Below are 15,808 nucleotides of genomic sequence, written 5' to 3' on the forward strand. Positions count from 1 at the left end.
TGCAGGGGAATGCCCCTATTAGTGGCTATGTTGTGCAACATTGCGCATGCAGCGACTATTTTAAAGCAAGTCTCCGGCCTATACTGTAAAGCATCACTGGTTTTGTGGAGGACGCGCAACCTTGTCCTGTAAATCACATTGCGTGTAGAGATGTGTGCCTCATTGTATCGCTGTTCCCTTTGTGTAGAAGGATTCACATATGGAGTGAGGATGAAAGACCTTACAGCATATGCGCTAACACCTACAGGATGTGCAAAATTAAATATACATAGTCGCTGCTATGTGTCACCATGGCGGACATGTATGCAAGACAGTATTACATCTGTTTACCCAGCAGATATCCTTCTCCAAATTCACCCGCAAGTAGATGTCTGTGTATGCCACTATCCCGGAAGATATAGGAGTCATGTGCACTACCAGGGTAACTAGCCAATATGATTTTTTTTTTGAATTGCAGATTACTTGAATGTTCTGTGAATGGTAAGATTTCCGGTTTCGGTAGATATACTCATTCACTGAGGGTGTCCCATCAATGCAAGCAATGACATGTGGAAATTGTGCAACCTGATAAAAATCTAATTTAGTTTGCAGCTATTCCTGTGGTGTTGTGGGGAACATAATCTGGTAGTTTATCCTCTGCAATATGGCATTTAAGAAAGAGTTACAAAAGCGTGATAGGGCACTTTGAGGCACATCTCCAGCTGTAGCAATTACTCTGTGGAAGGTCCCTGAAGCTAGGAGATGCAGAGAACACAGAACTTGCACATGGGTGGGGATGGCATGTGTCCTGCGAGTCTGACGCTGCAATATTGGGGCTAACTCAGCAATGAGATCTAAGATTGTGGCAGCATTCAGCCTATATTAATCATAAATATCTTTCTCCGTCTGCCCTAGCAAAGTGACGCGCACTATGAAAATTCTCTCCTATATCCTCCTTCTTCTCTGTGTTGCTGTTCTTAGCCTCATCCTCCTCGCCATAACGTGCAGTGCTGCTATTGTGAAACATTCTGATGCATTCTGTGACTGTTTAAGTAATTTTCTGATGATTCACACCTGATTTTTTTTACGTGAAATTTTTACCACCTGATAGGATTTGTTCTTATTTAAGAAATGCAAATTGAGATTTTTAACTGCGAATTGTTGTTGCAGTGGATTTTGCGATTTCTTATTAGCGATTACCTAATATGGAATTGCTGTTACAGATTCGGTATTTAGATGATCGCAAATTTAGCGAAAAATTGTGATATTCTGCTATTTTGTTTCATGCATAGGAACAAGCAATTTTGCGATCGCAAACTGCCTTTTTTAGCGATTCGCAACGTTTGCGATCGCAAATTAGCTTAATGCATGTAGGCCTAAATGACTTAGCTACCAACTTATCTCCTATTTTGACTCCTGATCTAAAGTGACGGTTTGCAAGTATTTTAGACCTCTTTGAAGGTTTCTTAACGCAGGAGTCCTGTAATAAAAATGTCTGAATCAATTCTATGCTCCCTGAACTTGCTTCACAAACCCCTTTCTCTCCGGGCCCGGGAATATTATATCATCCAGGTACGCCACCATCCTCAGTCCCTGTAAACCATCAGAAGCATCATCAACTTGGCAAAGCAGCAAAAAGAGGAGAATGAACCAAATTGAAGGGACTTGAATTTAAACACCTATCTCTGACACAGAAAATGCAAGTACTCTGTATAATTTTAATATATTGGCACCATCAATTAGGCACCTTTTAAATCAAGATGCACCATCCAGTATCCTGGGAGAGTTATCTCTCAGACATATGATAGCCTTCATTTTGAAATGGCGATACAGAATGATTTGGTTGACCTACCTAAAATGTATTACTGGCTCACATTGTATACTCTTCTTCTGCACTAGGAAGATGTTTGTAGACAATACCCTTGGGTTTTAAGTGAAATGGTTCAATAGTCTTCTTCTGCAATAGATGCTGTACCTCTGTGGCAATCATATGCCAGCCTTCTCAAGAAAAATATAGAGGCAAAGGCAACCTAGTCTGTATTGATGCTGCATATAATTCTATTTAAAACCCTCTCACCATTTATAATACCCCTGGGTCTTTCAATATTAAATAACACAGTTCAACAAAGAGGGTCAATCTACCTCCTGCTATCTTTAGGGGAGAGGATGCTACACTTACCTTGAGTCCCCTCCCCCCTTTCTCAGTCTCTGCTGCCAACAAAGCATTTCCCCCTGCGTCTTTGTGAGAAAAATGCTGGCCTTGAGTATCCATATTGCTGACTGTAAAATGTCCCCCAGCTGGTGACATGAACCCTACAGCCACCGTCTCTCGGATAGATCCACAATCAAGTGATGATTGTACCAAATCTAGAGAGGCAATGGCCTGAATGTACTGGCCAATTTCTTTGATAAATGCAACCCAAAACAGAGGCCCATGAGTACTGGCCCATACCTCCTAGCCTGCCGGCTTCCCATGTTTGAGTTTTATATGCAACAAAAATTCCTTGCATCTCTCCAAAAAAAGTACTATGTTTGTTTTCCTTACAAATCAGATTGCCCTTTGGACCCAATCAGAATTTTCCTGTGTCCAACTGACCCCCTGACTATTTCCCCTCCTCGGCAGCATGAAAAAACACGAAACACGGCCCAGGATATCCAGTAATTTATCCTGCTACAAAGACTATGCCCTATCCACACTTTTGCCGGGGGCCTTTACACCATTGCATAGAAATGTTATAATTTTAGCATGCGGCCACAGATATATTACCACTTTCCCAAATAAAACTGCATTGAGGCACTCCAACCTCATTTTAGATGTAACACTCCAGTCCACTGGACCTATTACCTTCGACTTAATATATTCATCAATAAAAAGCAAAGGAGCTAACTCTGCTGAATTTGAATGCTGCATAAGCCCATGCTCAGACATGGGAGTATCCCCCTGTGTCAAGAGACACAAGGGATCAAAAGAGAGGCACCACTGGGGCCCTGGAGGGACGCGCTCTAGCAATCCGATCATTCCTGACCCATAAGTAATCACAAGTGAAAGGATTGCAGTGGACGGTGTGTTGGAGGTAACGGAGTACAGAGTGGAGGTAGAGGAGGAACGTGAGCAAGAAGCAGGAGCAGCAGAGACAGAGAGCTGAGCAAGAAGAACGGAGAATGACATCTGGACCTGGGAGGACGACGCAGAAGGCTGGACAGAATAAGAAGAAGATACTACGGGGATTGCAGAGACAGACCCGAGGGAAAGAGTGACGGATGGGGCTGCCACCACTCCAGTCGGGAGTCACGGCTCAAGCAAGTGTTGTCTCCAGGGGAGATACTGAAGCGTGTGGGATTCTGCTTGTGGGTAGTGGGCAGGGCCCTAGAAGAGACACATGGGGGAGAGACTTACAAGGCTAAAAAGGGGGGAAACCACCTACAATCAATCCCTCCCTTAGACACTCCCACAGACCAAACCTACCACCTCTGGGAGTAGTAAAATAGGTTGAAATAAAAACTCACCGACCTGGTTGTTGTGAGATAACACAGTGGTGTTTGGTGAGGTGCTTCATGTGTGCTGATATGAGTTCTTAACTGCCACGTGCCTGTCTACTTTTCCCGAGGGCAAAGTCGAGGGAAGACAGAAGAAAAGGAGGAGAGGATAAGAAAAGTGAAGATACCTTGGTGTCTCTACAAGTGAAGAGAAACTCGAGTGGAGCACAAGAGGAATAGAGATTCATAATATTAAATAGAAGGCTAAAAAGGAATAAATCCCTTCTTTATCTAACATAGTGGCTTTGCTTACTTCTTGTCCTTTCACAGTGGTGTCAGAAGTGGGATTCCTACTTCCTGATAGGACAAGGAGATGAATCAACCACTAACTATGACCAACATAGTCAAACAGCTGGCCGAGGGCCAGGGACATTTGAAGCTGGTTGTGAAGGGCCAAGCAACCGCAGCACCAAAAGACCGTGAATCCCTCCAGGAGGCCCTTCAAGCCCAGGCTGGGGTCATAACCAATAACCAAGTTGTTCAAGAATACCGCCATACAGAGGTTGACGGATACCATTCCCAACACCAGGGTACACCCAAGTTCCGTGCTCCAGAAGTATCGACCAGGTGAAGATACTGACTATTTCTTTACCAATTTTGAACGAGTAGCCACTATGGCTTCCTGGCCGCCTGAAAGATGAGGACACTACATAGCTCCTCTCTTGGCAGGAGATCAGGCCGCAAACCCCGCAGGAATAACACCCTATCCAGAGATCAAGAGAACTATACTGGGCGCCTTGGTTATGATGATGAATTTTATCGCTTCAAATTCTGCAGAGAAAAGTGGAACACCCACAATAACCCTCGGGCCTTTTTATCGTATCCAAGACCTGGGTAACCGCTGGCTACAACCTTCCACATCTAGTTTGGAGGAGGTGGTTGATAACATTTTCCTAGAACAGTATTTGGATGCCCGGCGTAATCCCACAAGAGCCTGGGTGAAGCAACACCCAAACGCTACTGTCCACAATGCAATAGAATAAGCGTGTACATATTACAGGGCAACTGACTCCCATCCTTCTCACCCCCGACCCATGGAAACAAGACCATCAATGCCTAGAATGCCCACTCCTGTAACCCTTAAGTGGAGATTCTCCCCGCCTATACGGAGCCTGAGACATAATTCAGACATAAGACTGGCCCCTAGATACCCCTTCTGAGATACAGTAACGGGACCCCAGTGTTTTCAGTGTGGGGAATGGGGACACATTGCTAGAAACCGTCGCCAGAAGACAACGACCGTAGAACCCATGGAGGTTAGTTATTTACAAGTGCGGGTGTTATGGACGGGTCAAGGAGAGGCGAAGTATCATCAATGGATGAGGGTCATCCAAACCCTCATGAAGTTCTTTCTTGACTCCGGATGCCGTCATTTGGTGATAAAAGCAGAAAAGGTGTGCCTGGGACAGTGGCTGAAAGGGGAGACTGCATGGATCACATGTGTACGTGGGGACAGTAAACCATATCCTCTAGCCAAGATACAGTTGAACTATGACAGACGGCATGAAATACTGCGGGTGGCCGGTATCCCACATATGACAGAGGATATGATTCTGGCGACAGATTATAAGGAGTTCCTTCAGCTCCTAACAAAGGCCATGAAAGAGAAACAGGATGCTTTATTTTGGGAGGAGATGCCTTTTTCCCAGGAGGAAATAACAGGCAGTAGGTATAAGATCCAACTGACCCATCCAAAAAGACGGGCACATAACCAACTATTTGTCCTTTCTGGTGGTTCTGACATTCCTTCCACTTTTTCTTCCTCTTCCACAGACGAGGCACCGGTAATGACCTGCAGCTTTAGAGCGGCACAGAGAGAAGATCCCATATTGGAATGTGCTTGGGCCCAAGCCGTTGACAACAAAGAAGGGCAGGTAGGTCCATATTTTTATGTCTCCAGGGGTTTGTTATATAGAAGAGTACGACACCCAGATAGACTGGTTTCACAATTGTTGGTACCGCTACCCTCTAGGGACCAGGTTCAACACCTAGCCGATGGGCAGACAGGTGGAGGTCATTTTCGGAGAGATAAGACTGAGGAATATCTATGGCGGAGATTTTATTGGCCATGGGTGTTCTCAGACATCCGACGATTCTGTGCAGCATGCAAGAGATGCCAGAGGATAAATCCTCCCCACATGCCAAAGGCACTGTTGAAACCCCTCCCTATCATAGAGACACCATTTTGATGTGTGGGTATGGATTTGGTGGGTCCCTGGTAGCGTCAACAAGAGGGTATCAATACATCCCGGTACTTGTGGATTATGCCATGAGATATCCCAAGGCCATTACCCTAACCAATGTGACCACCTATGCTGTGGGAGAGGAAAAAGTAATATGCTGTTCCTGGGTGGTTAAAACAGAGTCAGTTGTAGGGAATTCAAAGATTACTCAACCAAGGATGGTTCAGAGTTGGACATCCATTTTATTGGAATTTAGGGCCCTCACACACCCAACTGGGTGTCATGCTTCATCATTGGGCTGCTCCTCATGGGGTCGGCGCTGCAATACCTGACAGTCTCCCAATGAGGGGCACTTTGGCAGAGGTCTTTTTTCCAATAGCCGTTTGGTGCTGTGGGGGTGAGGGGCCTGGTGAGTATAGATGAAAAAAGTGTGTTGAAATATGTGAGTTAAAACAGGATTGGGAGTACCAGTCACAACTATTTTAATAAGTGGGTCTCCTACCTAACCCTGGGCGTAGTTCGCGTAGTAGCGCTACGCATAGCTACACGAAGTGCACTTCGCACTACGCGAGATACGCGTAGCACTACGCGAACTGCGTAGTGCACTGTTGTCAGGAATATCGTAGGTGCTACTGTGCTTGGTCAGAAGAAATTCTATAGTGTGAGAAAGTTTAGAGTCATAGTAAAACCCTGTATGGTTAATCTCTGGAAACACTTTATATAGGACCCTTGCACTCTGTAAGATGGCCACCGAATTCACAGTACCTTCAGAAAACCTGTGAGGTCACTAATTGTTAAGAAGGGTGCGCACGCTTCCCGCGGCGCACTTCAACTGTAGTTTAGTTTGAATAAGGTTCGCTGTTCCGTTCCTCCTCACAACTCAATGTGAGAAGAGTGCGGAATTTCCTAGTTAGTTTAGTGTTAGCGGAGATCTTTCCTCGCATCTAAGAGTCGGAGGTTAAAGTTTAGAGCGGTGCAAGTCAATCCAAACTCGCAATCTGGAGTGAATTTGCATTGGAGTTTCCAGACTGTTTAAAGCCGTCAGAGAACCTGGAACCGCGACGGAGGGACTTCGGAAGAATTCATTGCTGCGGTGACATGAAATAAGTTTGTCATTGATTCTACAGTAAGGCGTATCAAACTGCGCACTCTGCCTATCTCGCTTCTGAGTTCCTTTGATTGTTAAGCGCGCAACTACTCAAATAACTAGTGTGAACCTTTCTACCTGCCTCTTGCGTTTTCCCTTTGCTTTCCTACCTCTCTTTACGCAATTGAGAAGTATTTAAGGAGCTTCGCCAGCGGTCTAAGGATTCCAAGGACAAGGCTATTCTGTGAAGACATTTGAATATAGACCTGTAATATTTAAGGCTCCCAACTAGACAGCTGAGGTATAGCGTAAGACAATATTACAGTACATGTATAAATTCAGGCTCTCAATAATTCAGCAAGCACCATTCTCACTCTGTTTTCTTTAGTTCTAGGTTCTGGGAGATTCATTGTTACATCTAAAACCTAAATCAGAAGAGAAGCTAAAACTCTTTCATTAACTGGTAGGAAGTTCATGCAGTACATAGTTAATAATAGAAGAGACATCTAGGGAGGTTGTTTGTTGTTCATCTTCTGTTTTTCTGTGCATTAGGTACCATCTCTTTCCTGGTAACAACTAGTGAGGACAACTAGTGAAAATTACCTGGGAGCCGAGAGGGAAGCAGCCACCGAAGGAGTTGTCTCTTCTCTGTCCCATTTCCCCTTTCCCCCTCACTGGTGAATCCGTTCCGTGAAACACCGGCGCGGGCGCACCAGTGGGAGGGCATTGGGATTTAGCGTCTATTCTGATTCCGTGAAGATTTGGTGCTTGACAGCTGTTTGCGATGATTGCACAGTGACAGATGCTTGTCCGCACTGTGCAATCATTGAAAACGGCATCTTGCACAGTGCGAGCTGTCATTTTCTGCTGCTCAAGTAGATTTTTACTCAAGCAGCAGCTTTCTCAATGCGGACTGGTAATTTCTCATCGTGAGCGGTCGCGAGCATACGCGACCACTCGCAATGAAAAAACTAACCTCCCCGTGTTGAGAATCTTGCCAGGAGGTTTATTTTCCAAGCTCGCGATCGGCAACTTAATGTTGCTGATCGCAAACGAGGAAAAAGTCTCGCCGGGATGTCATTTTGCTCGCTCACGGTCGCTAACTTGATGTTGAGGACTGCGAGCGAGCAAAAAATGCCAACTACGCTACGCGATTTTGCACTGTGCTACGTGCAATTCGCGTAGCGCGAAGTAGCACAAACTACGCAAAGTTCGCGATCGTAGTGTAGTTGTCTGCCCAGGGTTACTCCTACCCTGAGTAAAAGAAAAACAAGAGGCGCAGGGTTGAGGTATATGTCTCAGATGAGGCACTCCTTTGTGTGCAAGGTCAACATGTTTCTCGCCTAATCAATAATCTAGAGGCGATTCGTCAGGACCTAAAGGGTATAAAAGTCTATCTACACCAATGACAGTGATGTGGTGAAAACTCACGCTACTAGCCACCCAAGCATCTGTTGTGTGGAATACCTGGTAGTACTGGATCTACCTGCCTATTTGGGTTGTTTTTTTATGCATCATCAATACCCGGGAGATAAAACATAAGAAACTTCCTCATGTAATTTGAGTCATTCGCAAAATGCCTAGTGACCTACCCGCTGCTGCTGTGGCCCAGGCCATGATAGGTTTTTGTTGTAGGGTTGGTTTCCCCAACAAACTACTGACAGATCAGGGAACCCCGTTCATGTCCCGATTGATGTCGCAAGTGTGTAAGATATTGGGTGTAAAGCAGATGCGAACTTCGGTCTACCACCCACAGACCGATGGGTTGGTGGAGCGGTATAACCACGCCATCAAATCCCTGTTGAAGAAAGTGGTCACAGAAACAGGTAAGGATTGAGAGAGACAGTTACCGTTGGTCCTGTTTGCATAAGCACCCATGTGCTATCCTCCACAGGGTTTTGCCCCTTTGAAGATGTATTTGGTAGCAAACCACGTACCCTTCTAGACATGGTCGCTGAGAGGTGGGAGGAAACTTAAACTAAAAGTAGAGACCCTCTGGGAAGAAGCCTGAGAAAATTTGGAAAAAGCACAACAGAGTCAGAAACGGGTGTATAATGCCAACACCCAGTTAAGTGAGCTGGCGGTTGGGGACAAGGTACTGGTTCTTATTCCTTCATCAGACAATAAGCTATTAGCCAAGTGGCAGGTTCCATATAAAGTCCTGGATAAGATCACGTCTGTCACATATAGATTAGACACAACACAAAAAGGGGGTCATGGACAAATCTATCATATTAATCTCTTAAAGAAGTGGGTGGAAAAAGAGAACCCAATGCTGTTTGTAACAGATTCAAAACCCCTGAACATTACTTTCCCTGACAATAGCACCAATCACATGGTAGGGGGCATACCAATGGGTTCTGATCTATCAGATTCCCAACCCCTATCAATGAATAACCTAGTCCATAAGTATAGCGACGTGTTCTCTACCCAACTCAGAAAAACACACCTAGTCCAGCACAACATTAGAAAAGAGGGCGTAAACCCCATTTGCCTTCGCCTGTATCGAATACCTGAAGCACAGAGACAAGCCGCGAGACAGAAGGTAGAGGACATGTTGGTGGGGGGGTATCATGGTGCCGTCCTGTAGTCCCTGGTCCTTTCCAGTGGTGCTAGTCCCCAAATTTAGGGCCCTCACACACCCAACTGGTTCCATGCTTCATCATCGGGCTGCTCCTCATCGGGTCGGCGCTGCAATACCTGACAGGCTCCCAATGAGGGGCACTTTGGCAGAGTGAATGAGGTTTCACACTTTGACACATACCCTATGCCCAGAATCAACAAGATGATCGAAAGCCTGGGGTCTGCTTCATACATGACCACTCTAGACCTTACAAAGGATTATTGGCAGATACCTCTTACACCCTCCGCCAGAGATTAAAACGCATTTTCAACACCAACCGGACTGTATCAGTTCCAAGTGTTACCGTTTGGGTTACACGGAGCCCCCGCCACCTTTCAGCGCCTGATGGATCTGGCACACAGGAAACATCAGGCATATGCTGCAGCATACCTGGATGACATAATGATCTTTAGTCCATTCTGGGAACTCCTCTTACAACACTTGGAGATGGTACTGCTTACCCTCTGATTAGCCCAAAATCGACACTAAATTCAGCTTTTTTTAAAACGCAGGCGACACCCTACTTTCATGTCCCATGGCACTTGCGTGCCTACCAACACCACTTCTGCCCTCCGGCTAAGAGGACAGATGCAAGGAGGAAGGGATTGGATGGTCTACTGCTCAAGGAGGAAAGGGGGAATGTCAAGGGCTGGATGGCCCTACAACAATTCCACATGGCCCTACAGTAGTCGCAAGTTGGAACCTTAAGACCCCAGTAAAGAAGCTCACTGAATTGCACTCAGAGGCGTCACAAGCTCCGCAGCCACATGGGGGATACAAGTCTGAGACCACTGGTGCACTGGAAGAACGAGCAAACAACACTGAAGCCTCAGGAAATTGTAACCCTGCAAACGCACACACCACTAGGGTTTCAATGCCTCGATCTACCAACCAATACAAAAATGACGGGGGAAATTGCGTATCATTAGAGTTACCAACTATTTGCGAGTGAGACATACCAACTCCAAATCCACAGTTGGAAACTAACTCCGACAATCTAGAGGGTAACTTGGCAGTTAATAAGGAGGATCTGAAGACTACCGGGGGATTAACCAAAGACCCAAGGGACAAGCTAGGCCCAGAACATGAAGCACGTTTTGCCCTAACACATCTACAACGGGAATCAGCGATGCCCCAAACCAGCACGTCGGATGAACTAGAAGAATCGGATCAACACTCATACCTAGATAAGGACAAGTGGGAGGCGCTCCTGGCTGCCTATCAGGGGGACCCACACAGGAGTGAACCCCTAGAAAATCTAAAGGAGCACGGGAGCAAGGGAACAGCAGAGGGGCAGCATGAGCTGTCCACTCGCACAACTGGGGAATCCGGGATACATGGAGCAAACCAAGGAAAGCAACTGAAAACAGACAAACGCATCAACATCAGCAGCGAGGCCGGTGATCTCAAAAAGGTTGCGCAAGGAATCGACCATGGGGATGCTTGGGCAAGACTGCTCAAAACTGTGCAACTCCTGGTAGAGGCCCTGCAATATCAGACTGATAAAATGGACCTGCAATTAACCCTATTGAACACCCTGGCCGTCTATGTGTTATCACTTGATGGCAAGCTGGGAAATCTGAACACGATGCTGCAGAGAACCCAGGATCACATGCCAGTTAATCAGCAAACTTGCGGGTGCAGCCCAAACGTGGACAAACCCTCCCAGCAATGCTGACGGACTTATGCGCACAAAAGGCATCAAATAACGCGTCCTTACAGTCTACAAATGGGCACACTCTGCTTGGACATCGGGAAGACACAGTAATCCACTGGCCCGAGCACGCCAACAAGGAGCAAACACCAACTCCAAATAAACATCAGAAGTTACCGTTACAAAATCACAATACCATTCAAATGGCAGCACTCTCCCCCAACAGTAGCCACATGCCAAATCAGGCACAGGCAGAGGCAGTCTCAGGGGAACTGAAATTAAATGCAAAACAAAGACGTGCGCAAAAACGAAAAGGTCGGAATCAGAAAAAAAGTCCCACCAAGAATGGATTCCTATGACTATTTGGGGCACCATCAGCGCAGGAAGGGACAAAGCAACAATCTGCAGGGATATCGCCAGTGCACGATGGGATAATGAGACAGAACATTTCTACACTAGAAGCAATTCCTACTAAGAGCCCTGCAAATATGTCTAGTGGTCCCCAAGACTATTGAGGCAGAAAGCAAGACAACAGTGCACTCGAGGTAGCAAGGGAGGTGGCTGGAGTCAACCCTTCTCAGTCTCACCCAGATGGAAATCCATACGCAAATCAAATTAAAAGCAAAGTTGAGGGAGAAAAAGAAATGAGAACCCAAACCACAATGACAAACCAGGACTCCACATTCTTCGAGAACCCCCGTGTTCCACTTATAAATGACAACATCGCCGCGGGAAGGAACATAAATCAGGGGAACCTGGACACCCCCCTCAGCGAACACACAGCTAAAAGGGAAGAAGAGTAAGCACGGATTAGCCAGCTTCTAATCACAGACAAAATAGCCTCATAAACAACTGTCAAAATATTTCTGATACCTCTAAAACAAACTAAAATTAGCCAGCACCCAAAACGGCAAGGAAACATGGGCCACGCAGAAGGAAACCTAATGGCATCAGGATGCCCTGGAAAAGAGCTCAGCTGGCCTACCTCACAAAATCAAAAAGACGCCCCCAACCGGGCGGGAGCAAGGGAAACAAAGGTGATATGGTTCATACCTGAATATAACTCTAAACGGAGGCATGACATCCTGAACCGTGGCAACATACTGAGGCTAATTTCTAATATAACATCACTTGCAGACATAAAAACAACAGATCAGGAGTCAATAGAATTTATCAATTGCAGTGATTCAATGGCAGGCGAAAAGACAAGAGAAACATGGTCCTCTCCAACAATAGCATATAAAATACTTTTAGAAAGTGACATCCTAAAGTTCTGGGGAATAACCATCGCCCCGTACTTCAAACCAGGATATCCAGATCTATTAAATCCGGTTACCCTGAGGTGACAAGAGACGGATGCTCTCAAATCAACTACATCAGTGGTGAGAGGAGCTATAGGGCATTGCAAAATGAATATGAGGCTTCAAGCAGGGGATCAAAGAAGCTGCAACGACCCCCTTACACTGCAAGTTTGGGAAGAAGACACCAGATGGATCGCGAGAACCATTAACAACATAAAGGACTGACGCGAACCCTGCCCGCTACACACAGCAAATAAAAAGGGGACAGTACGCATGTGCTCCTGGAACGTAAATGGCCTGGCCAACAAACTAGCTGATCTGGACTTTGTCACCTATGTCAGGGCCTTCGATATTGTGGCACTGCAAGAAACATGGGTACTAGACCCCCCTCACCTTCAAGGGGCAAAATATGGCCATTTGCAAGGAGGGCTGGTCACATACGTGGCAAACACAATTGTTCATTGTGCTCGCGTCTTTGGCCCCACAATGCAATCATCACAAGTAGTTATCGCGTCATTCTCGTCAACACCGATAAACAAAAAGGACACTAACAACATGATAATGAATGTATATATCCAACCAAAATACAAAACCAAATTAACAAAGAAAATGTGCAATTTCGCGGAAACATGCATCAGAGAAGGACCCACAACTCACCTCATTCTAACCGGGGACCTAAACCATAATCTAATGGGCTCTTCCTTGGACGAAGAAGTGCTTCTGCAAAACGCAAGTTGGAATATCCCGCTGCAAGGAACACCTAAAAAGTGCAAACAAACCAAGATAGGACAAACGACCTTGGAGGTCTTGGAACATCTCAATCTGAGGGCTCTAAATGGCAGATTGCCCAAAGACAACCCTCCTGTAACAACATACAGCTCCACAAAAAAAAGCTCAATTTTGGACTACACTTTTGTCTCCCTAGGCCTTTTTCAACAAATTGTGTCTTTCCACCTGGGAAATAAGGGTGACAGTGATCACCGTCCTCAAGAAATAGCACTGAGAACAGTTACCCCAATATTTAAACGCTGTCGGGAGCCTCATGGTCTAACTGCCACTATTAATCTAAGACAAATTAAATTCAAAATAGCCGCAGGTAGTGAGATGCTGGAAATCGCAAAACAACATTTCACCGTGAGGGTCGGAGATAGTGAAGTTGAGAAATGGAAAAACTGTCTATCAGTGATGGAATCATATGCGACTAAGACCAAACCACCAAACCAGCAAAGATTCCGTGGCACAATGCCCATATCATATACCGCCCAGCAACAAATCAAGCTTGCAAAACAAAGGATTTACAAACTCCTGAGACATCTTCGGCACAGGCCCAGCGATGAAACACAACTACAAGCCCTACGGGAACAAAGAGCAGTCCTCAAAAAACTAAAAAGGAATGCAAACAGAGTGATGGAAGAAGACCTCTGGGCCAAACTACACGCCAATGTGAAATACAATAACAGCACCAGATTTTGGAGCACTATAAATCGATTTATCCATAACAATCATGATGGCATCTCCTTGAACATCTCAGAGGAAGTTTGGGCAAATCATCTCAGGTCCCACTTCCAACAAGGTACCGACCGCAGAGAGCAGGGTCAAACAAGCCAGAACAAAGCAGACTGCCAAACGACACTCAAGCCCTGGGACGGAAACAATCTTGCCGTCTCTGGGAAATCAGGGCCAGACTTAGCAACTGAGGATCTCTGAATTAACTACATTGGAGCAATCAAACGGCAGATAGGAAAGGGGAGAAGAGAATGCGCCCCGGTCCCTAATGGTATACCACCAGCACTATACAAACAGGAGGCAATCTACTAGGCAGAAGCACTGGAACCACTCTTCAGAGAAATTAGAACATTGAACATCCTACCAAGCTCATGGAGAGGTTCAATCATCTCCCCAATCTATAAATCCGGTGTGAAGTCAGAACCACAAAATTATCGACTAGTGGCACTACTAGATAACGAAGCAACATTTTTTGCCGGCCTATTACTAGATGATCTCCAGGCATGGGCAGAAGAAAAAGCCACAATTCCCCTGCAACAGACCGACTTCTCTAAATCGGTCGGGACAATGACCAACATATTAAGCATGGCCATGATCATGCACAAGGCTCAGGAAAAACGGACGTCCTTACATCTATGCTTCATTGATTATAAAGCTGCCTTTGATCATGTTAACCGCATAATACTCTGGTCCAAATTGTACAGCTGGGGGTTGCCTCAGCCTTTACTCAAACTATTAATAAACCTGCATACGAACACGTGGTTACAGGTGAAGCTGGGGAATGGTACACACCTATCGAGGCATATACCCACGGAAAAAGGACTGAAACAGGGCTGTGTCTTAACACCCACTCTTTTTAATCTATATATTGCTGATCTAGTCTTGTTACTAACCAGCTGTAATTCGCATACCCCAAAACTAGGAGACATCTCACTACCCTGTCTCCTCTACGCAGATGACATAGTCCTGATCAGCAAAACAAAAGTAGGGCTACAACAGCTCTTAAACACAACGAGGGATTTCTCCCAAGCAAATGACCTAACGATTAACTTGAACAAAACGAGAACAATGACAGTCGGAGAAAAAAGGCGACAGACCTCCGCCTGGTTCTGTGGAGAGACCAGAATAGAGGACACAACTCAATACAAATATCTAGGTGTGAAGCTGTATAAAGGTGGCCGCTTTGTAGCTCAGATGAATAGTATAAGGCACAAAGGTTTAGTACTAGCAATCTCCCTAAAAACACTAAACTCTAAATTAACTGGCCCATCAATCCTGCCGCTCGTTGAGGTAATCCGGGCAAAACTTCTGCCAACAATCACCTACGGCAGCGAGGTGCAGAAAGGCAGGGATGCAAAAACACTCGATGCCACAGTAACAACAGCATACAGGGTTATTTTTGGGCTGCCGAAAAACACCTCACCTGCGCAAATCAGACTTGAATTTGGCATCTTGAAACAATCATTTGCTAGACAAGGGGCTTTTATCATTGCATGGGACAAAGTGCGAAAAGCCGAACATGGCACGTTAAAAGAACAGCTGTGGAAGGAGCTACAATCGCACCCTACATCACCAGCTGCGGAATATCTACACAGCAGCCTACGCAATTTGGGGCTGAACGAACTTTGGGAAACACCAACAACCGCCCCAATTTTTTAAAAACTGGTGTGAAAGTCGGTGAAACTACTCTCTTGGCTAGAGGATAAGGATGCACTCTCAAAGAGAGCACATGGTTGGATGACCCTAAATGCATACTCGAAGCCAGGAGCTCAAGCCTACTTCGACATGGGATATGACAAAAATATAAAAACAGCTTTTATGAAATATAGATTCGGACTGCTCCCCTGCGCCCAGCATCTCACTCCCTGGCTTCGCAATACAGCAGGCTCTGTGTGTCGCCTATGTGGATCGGCTCGGGAAGACATGCTGCATCTACTA

Source organism: Triturus cristatus, chromosome 2_2 (genome assembly GCF_964204655.1).
Source record: "Triturus cristatus chromosome 2_2, aTriCri1.1, whole genome shotgun sequence".
NCBI classification, from domain to species: domain Eukaryota; kingdom Metazoa; phylum Chordata; class Amphibia; order Caudata; family Salamandridae; genus Triturus; species Triturus cristatus.